General features: G+C 38.5%; 1 long non-coding RNA gene across 3 annotated transcripts in view; it reads left to right on the top strand.

Annotated features, from left to right (window-relative positions):
- LOC133646942 (uncharacterized) overlaps window positions 1-7243 on the top strand; it is a 143103-nt gene that overhangs the window by 82279 nt on the left and 53581 nt on the right. The window lies entirely within an intron of this gene.

Here is a 7243-nt window from a genome sequence, read left to right as displayed (position 1 = left end):
TCCAGCATGACCATGCCGCAGTATTTGCCCGCGTCCACCTCATGTTTGATGTGGTCGGTCAGATTGAGAAGGCATGTGTCAGTGGAGTGGTTAGTTCTGAAGCCGGATTGGAATTTGTAAATGAGTTTACTAGTGGCAAGGTAACTATCGACCTGTTCATAAACTATTTTCTCCATTACTTTCGAAACGGAACTGAGAATAGAAACAGGTCGGTAGTTGCCAGGTTCCAATTTGATTCCTTTTTTAAAGAGGGGAGTTACTCTTGCTATCTTAAAATCTTTTGGTACTTGGCCTTGTGTAATTGATAGGTTTATTATGTGCGTGATGATCGGGGCAATGATGGAGGCAGAGTCCCTGAGGAATCTGGAGGGAATATTATCAAGGCCGGTGGCCTTGTTAGGGTGGAGCGCGCTCAATTTTTTAAACACCTCATCAGCTGTACCATTTCTAATTTGAAATCATCGTTGGATACTCATAGCCAGTGTTGGGTTAGTTACTGAAAACCAGTAATGAGTTATAGTTACTTCATTTCAAAAGTAACTAAGTTACTAACTCAGTTACTTACACCAAAAAATAATGCGTTACTTTGAAAAGTAACTATTTAGTTACTTATTTTTTTCTTTTCTTTTTTAAAGCTCCCATTAATGCCCATTTAGCCTTCATTTCAGTGCTGTTATTGCACTGGAGAATAATACAATGTGTTGATCAACTTGACATGCATTTGCATCTCTGAACTCTGCTAAGCAATGTGCTCTACATACAACACACAAAGTCTGCTAAGCAATGTGCTCTACATACAACACACAAAGACAAAGATATGTTTCAAAGGCCAATTTGTTTCTGGCCAGAACAAATTGACAAAACTATTTTAAATAGCTGCAACATAATGGCACATTAACTTGAACTTGAAGTAGATAGGATATTTGATCCAAGACACAACTTACATTTAACTAAAATGTTATTTTCCTTGTGCTCGACAAAAGAAAAGTATTGAGAATTTCTCCTTGTTAAAAAAATCGACTCTTGGCTTCGCCTTGATATGTCTTGTTAGTTGTTATGATAGTAGCGTATGTGTGTGTGCGTGTGTGGCCCTTTAAGATATGACAGCATGTGGGTGAGTGACGTCAGTGAGTGAGTGGGCGAGAGAAGTGAGCGAGCGGGACAGTGAGTGCGTGCAGGTGCTCTCTCTAGCTTGCTGGATGGCTGCGTCCAATAAAGTCACAAAGTTGCAACAAACCGCCGGCCTCGTCATTCACCCTCAGCTGTAAAGACCACTTCCGGGTAAAGTGAAGGTTGTTAGCCCTGAAGGAACGTCTCCCCTCCGCTCCTCAACTACGGTATGGGAGTCCCCCCCCGCCCCCACCCACACAAAGCACGTACACCTTTTTTTTCCCACCGCAGCGCTGCCACAAAACACACTCAGATCTTCAGTTTCTAGCCGATACTACATAAAAAATAACGTAAAATAACGCATCATGTAGTAACGGTAACTGAGTTACTGAATATAAAAAATAACGCAAAATAACGCAGTAACGCATCATGTAGTAACGGTAACTGAGTTACTGAATATAAAAAATAACGCGTTAGATTACTAGTTACCGCCGAAACTAACGGCGTTACAGTAACGCGTTACTTTGTAACGCGTTAGTCCCAACACTGCTCCTAGCTTTCTGTAGAAGGCTTTAATGTGTTCTACACCAAAGCAACCAGAGTGGTGGGACAGCTTGTTGACAAGAGTTGCGGCTATGCTGGTGAAAAAGATGTTAAAGGCCTACTGAAACCCACTACTACCGACCACGCAGTCTGATAGTTTATATATCAATGATGAAATCTTAACATTATAACACATGCCAATACGGCCGGGTTAACTTATAAAGTGACATTTTAAATTTGCCGCTAAACTTCCGGTTCGAAACGCCTCTGAGGATGACGTATGCGCGTGACGTAGACCGGGGAACACGGGTATGCCTTCCACATTGAAGCCAATACGAAAAAGCTCTGTTTTCATTTCATAATTCCACAGTATTCTGGACATCTGTGTTCGTGAATCTGTTTCAATCATGTTCATTGCATTATGAAGAAGGAAGCTGAGCAAGCAAAGAAGAAAGTTGTCGGTGCGAAATGGACGTATTTTTCGAACGTAGTCAGCCACAACAGTACACAGCCGGCGCTTCTTTGTTTACATTCCCGAAAGATGCAGTCAAGATGGAAGAACTCGGATAACAGAGACTCTAACCAGGAGGACATTTGACTTGGATACACAGACGCCTGTAGAGAACTGGGACAACACAGACTCTTACCAGGATTACTTTGATTTGGATGACAAAGACGCAGACGTGCTACTGTGAGTATGCAGCTTTGGCTTTTTTTTGCGTATGTACGTAACTTTTTAAAAATATATAAGCTTTATGAACCTTGGGTTAGGTGAACGGTCTTTTGGGCTGAGTGATTGTGTGTGTTGATCATGTGTTTGAATTGTATTGGCGTGTTCTATGGAGCTAGGAGCTAGCAGAGGAGCTAGGAGCTAGCATAACACGTACCGTACCGTACGTGCGCGTCACGTACGTAACTTTTTAAAAATATATAAGCTTTATGAACCTTGGGTTAGGTGAACAGTCTTTTGGGCTGAGTGATTGTGTGTGTTGATCAGGTGTTTGAATTGTATTGGCGTGTTCTATGGAGCTAGGAGCTAGCAGAGGAGCTAGGAGCTAGCGTAACAAACACGCAGGTGTTTTTATGCAGGATTAATTTGTGGCATATTAAATATAAGCCTGGTTGTGTTGTGGCTAATAGAGTATATATATGTCTTGTGTTTATTTACTGTTGTAGTCATTCCCAGCTGAATATCAGGTCACCCCCGGCTCTCACAGCATCTTCCCTATCTGAATAGCTTCAACTCCCCACTAGTCCTTCACTTGCACTTTACTCATCCACAAATCTTTCATCCTCGCTCAAATTAATGGGGAAATTGTCGCTTTCTCGGTCCGAATCTCTCTCACTTCATGCGGCCATCATTGTAAACAATAGGGAACTTTGCGTATATGTTCAACTGACTACGTCACGCTACTTCCGGTAGGGGCAAGCCTTTTTTTTTTATCAGATACCAAAAGTTGCAATCTTTATCGTCGTTGTTCTATACTAAATCCTTTCAGCAAAAATATGGCAATATCGCGAAATGATCAAGTATGACACATAGAATAGATCTGCTATCCCCGTTTAAATAAAAAAAATTCATTTCAGTAGGCCTTTAATGTGTTCTACACCAAAGCGACCAGAGTGGTGGGACAGCTTGTTGACAAGAGTTGCGGCTATGCTGGTGAAAAAGATGTTAAGTCTGCTAGCTACCTCCATTTTGTCTGTAATGAGGGAGTCACCCTCCTTGATGCTGATGTTGGTGAGTCTTGTTTTAAGTTTCTGGCTGCAACCAGGAAGCTGGTTGTTGCGAATTTTCCAGAGCTCACGTGGCTTATTTGTGTTTTCCTCTATTTTGTCGTTAATGTAATTTTTTTTTAAGGATTTAGTCAGGTTGGTTGACTTATTTCTTAATTTATTGCATTGCTTTTTGAGAGTTGAAAGGAGTAATTTGAGGTTGATATTATTGGGTTGTTTATCTACTTCTGTTTTACATTTTTGGTATTCAGAGTATTTCCTGTCTCTGTCTTTTATGGCAGCTAATAGGTCCGGATTCATCCATGGTTCCGAGCGGGCTTTGATCCTGACTGTTTTCACGGGAGCCATGTCATTTAGTATCTTTAGGAACGCCGTTTTGAAGCGATCCCAAGCAACATCGACCATGTTGCTCGCGAGCACGGTATCGGTTGATATCGGTATCGGTAATTAAGAGTTGGACAATATCGGACATCCCTTTTTTTTAATTTCTCTTTGCTATTTGGGCTTATTGGACCTAGGGCTGCAACTAACGTTTAATTTGATAACCAATAATCTGTCGATTATTACTTCGATTAATAATCGGATAAAAGAGACAAACTGCATTTCTATCCTTTCCAGTATTTTATTGGGGGAAAAAACAGCATACTGGCACCATACTTATTTTGATTATTGTTTCTCAGCTGTTTGTACATGTTGCAGTTTATAAATAAAGGTTTATAAAAAAAATAATTAAAAATTTTAAAAAATGCGCATAGCATAGATCCAACGAATCAATGACTAAATTAATCGCCAAATATTTTTTATAATCGATTTTAATCGATTAGTTGTTGCAGCCCTAATTGGACCCTAATTAGAATAAAAACTAAGAATCATCTTTTGATTAGATGTACTTAGTCCGAATGCAGCTGAGATAGACCCCAGCACCCCCCGCGACCCCAAAAAGGGACAAGCGGTAGAAAAATGGATGGATGGATAGTCCATAAGTAACAAACGTGTACTTCATGTGTAGTGACATGCTAATTCTTATTTTTATACTTTTTTCCCCCAAATTCCATTGTATGTTATACTCTTCTGACACCACCAGATGGCAGTATAAGTGTCCACATAAGCGGCCACAAGACCCCAATTCAGTAGTGTACACAATTTTGGAAATAAGAGCTAAAAGGTGCTGTCCACGCATGTGGCCACTAAGCCTTTATTTAGAGGTTTTTAAAGGAGGGCTCATATTTAAGGCACCAAGGCAAGTTAGAAGGGCACCAAGGCAAACATTATTTTCTTTCCAGGCAGGAACTCCAAAGCATGCATGCACACATTCAGTTTTTTTGTATTCATTATTAATATAAACTTGTCAGATTTTTGTCACTTCATGTAATGTTTGTCTGATCTTGAATGGGATTGTGCTGAAAATTTTAATTTCCCCTCAGGGATTAATAAAGTATTTCTGATTCTGATTCTGATGATGCCTTTAACTCTATTTTTACCTTTTGATAGAGGGAAGTATTTTTTTAAAATCATTATTTTTTTAAAGTTATGTACATGTAGATGCTGTATCGGGACAGATCCATTAAGAGTTTGAGCAGAAATATGTCGTATAGGAATTAACTACACGCAATACAACTAACAAAATGATGTGTCAAATGGTTTTTAAAGTAATATCTTTGTGACATGAAAAAAAAACATGGCGATTACTTTTTGATATCAAAATAAAACACAAAGCAGTTTGGCTAATGAAGATAAAGTCTAATAAACAAGATGTGTTCTTCTCCAACGCCCCCTTGTGGTTCAGTACAACAGTTTGGCCAACAACAACAACAACAACAAAACAGGAGTGACAGCGTGTTTTCTCTCCTCATTAACTCTGTCACAGCAGCTGATGGATGCTGTATTGTCAAAATGAAAGCAACATCATAGAGTTTTTCTCCTTAGCTGTTTACTTTTAGCGTGGGGACAAGTGTCTCCAATATTGTCCACACCTGTCTCCATCTAACAGCAGTGCGCTCTTAAACTACTATCCTTTAGAATAATGAACATGAAAAGTGACTCCAAATACAATAAATAAATAAAATAAAAATGTATATAAATCGAATACAGATAACATATATTTATATATCTAATAATATATTTATGTAGTATGTATAGTATAATGTATATATTATTATATACATATCATATGATATATAAATATATATAATTACACATGTATATACAAATATACACACATGTATATATCCATATACACACACATTATATATACATACACGCGTGTGTATATATATATATATATATATATATGGGTATGTATATACATATATGTGTGTATATATACATTTACATAAATATATGCACACATATATACATAAATATACATATATGCACACATATATATACATATATGCACACATATATACATATATATATATATATATATATATATATATATATATATATATATATATATATATATGGGGCGGCATGGCGTAGTGGGTAGAGCGCCCGTGTCAGAAACCTGAGGGTTGCAGGTTCGCTCCCCGCCTCTTACCAAAAAAATCGCTGCCGTTGTGTCCTTGGGCAGGACACTTCACCCTTGCCCCCGGTGCCGCTCACACCGGTGAATGAATGTTGAATGAATGATAGGTGGTGGTCGGAGGGGCCGTAGGCGCAAATTGGCAGCCACGCTTCCGTCAGTCTACCCCAGGGCAGCTGTGGCTACGAAAGTAGCTTACCACCACCAGGTGTGAATGAATGACGGGTTTTTAAACATGTAAAGCGACTTTGGGTACTTAGAAAAGCGCTATATAAATCCCAGGTATTATTATTATTATTATATACATACAGATAACACTGGTTTAAATTGTTACAGATGTTACCTCAGCTATATATACACAGTACAGGCCAAAAGTTTGGACACACTTTCTCATTCAATGTGTTTTCTTTATTTTCATGACTATTTACATTGTAGATTGTCACTGAAGGCATCAAAACTATGAATGAACACATGTGGAGTTATGCACTTAACAAGAAAAAAAGGTGAAATAACTGAAAACATATTTTATATTCTGGTTTCTTCAAAATAGCCACCCTTTTCTCTGATTACTTTTTTTGCACAATCTTGGCATTTTCTCGAAGAGCTTCAAGAGGTAGTCACCTGAAATGGTTTCCACTTCACAGGTGTGCTTGAAGCTCAATCGAGAGAATGCCAAGAGTGTGCAAAGCAGTAATCAGAGCAAAGGGTGGCTATTTTGAAGAAACTAGAATATAGAACATGTTTTCAGTTATTTCACCTTTTTTGCTGAGTACATAACTCCACATGTGTTCATTCATATTTTTGATGCCTTCAGTGACAATCCATCCATCCATCCATTTTCTACCGCTTGTCCCTTTCAGGGTTGCGGTGGGTGCTGGAGCCTATCTCAGCTGCATTCGGGCATGTAAATAGTCATGAAAATAAAGAAAACGCATTGAATGAGGAGAAGGTGTGTCCAAACCTTTGGCTTGTACTGTATATATATTTCAAAAGATTACAACTGTCTTATGTAAGAATTTGACAATGATTGAATAGTTGAAACTTTTACTCTAGTGAATTAGAAATGGCTCACAAGACTGTTTAAACTGAGAACATATTTATTTTTTGTAGTGGTAGCAGCAGCTGCCAGTTGTGGTGACAGCAGAAGTTGCCTTGTTAATAACGCTAAAGAAATTAGGCAATTAACTGGGGCCTGCCTTTAATTACCGACTTGTAATTATCTAATAGCATGTGTGAACTTACTGCTATACCTTTTTCTAAATACCTCTGGACATCAAATTTAATGCTTTTCAATGCCGTTTCAGGCCTCAACATGCGCTAAATCCACTG

This window comes from Entelurus aequoreus, linkage group LG03 (assembly GCF_033978785.1).
Source record: "Entelurus aequoreus isolate RoL-2023_Sb linkage group LG03, RoL_Eaeq_v1.1, whole genome shotgun sequence".
NCBI lineage: Eukaryota > Metazoa > Chordata > Actinopteri > Syngnathiformes > Syngnathidae > Entelurus > Entelurus aequoreus.
Note: the sequence above shows the minus strand (reverse complement) of the source record. Positions and strands in the feature narration are given on the sequence as shown.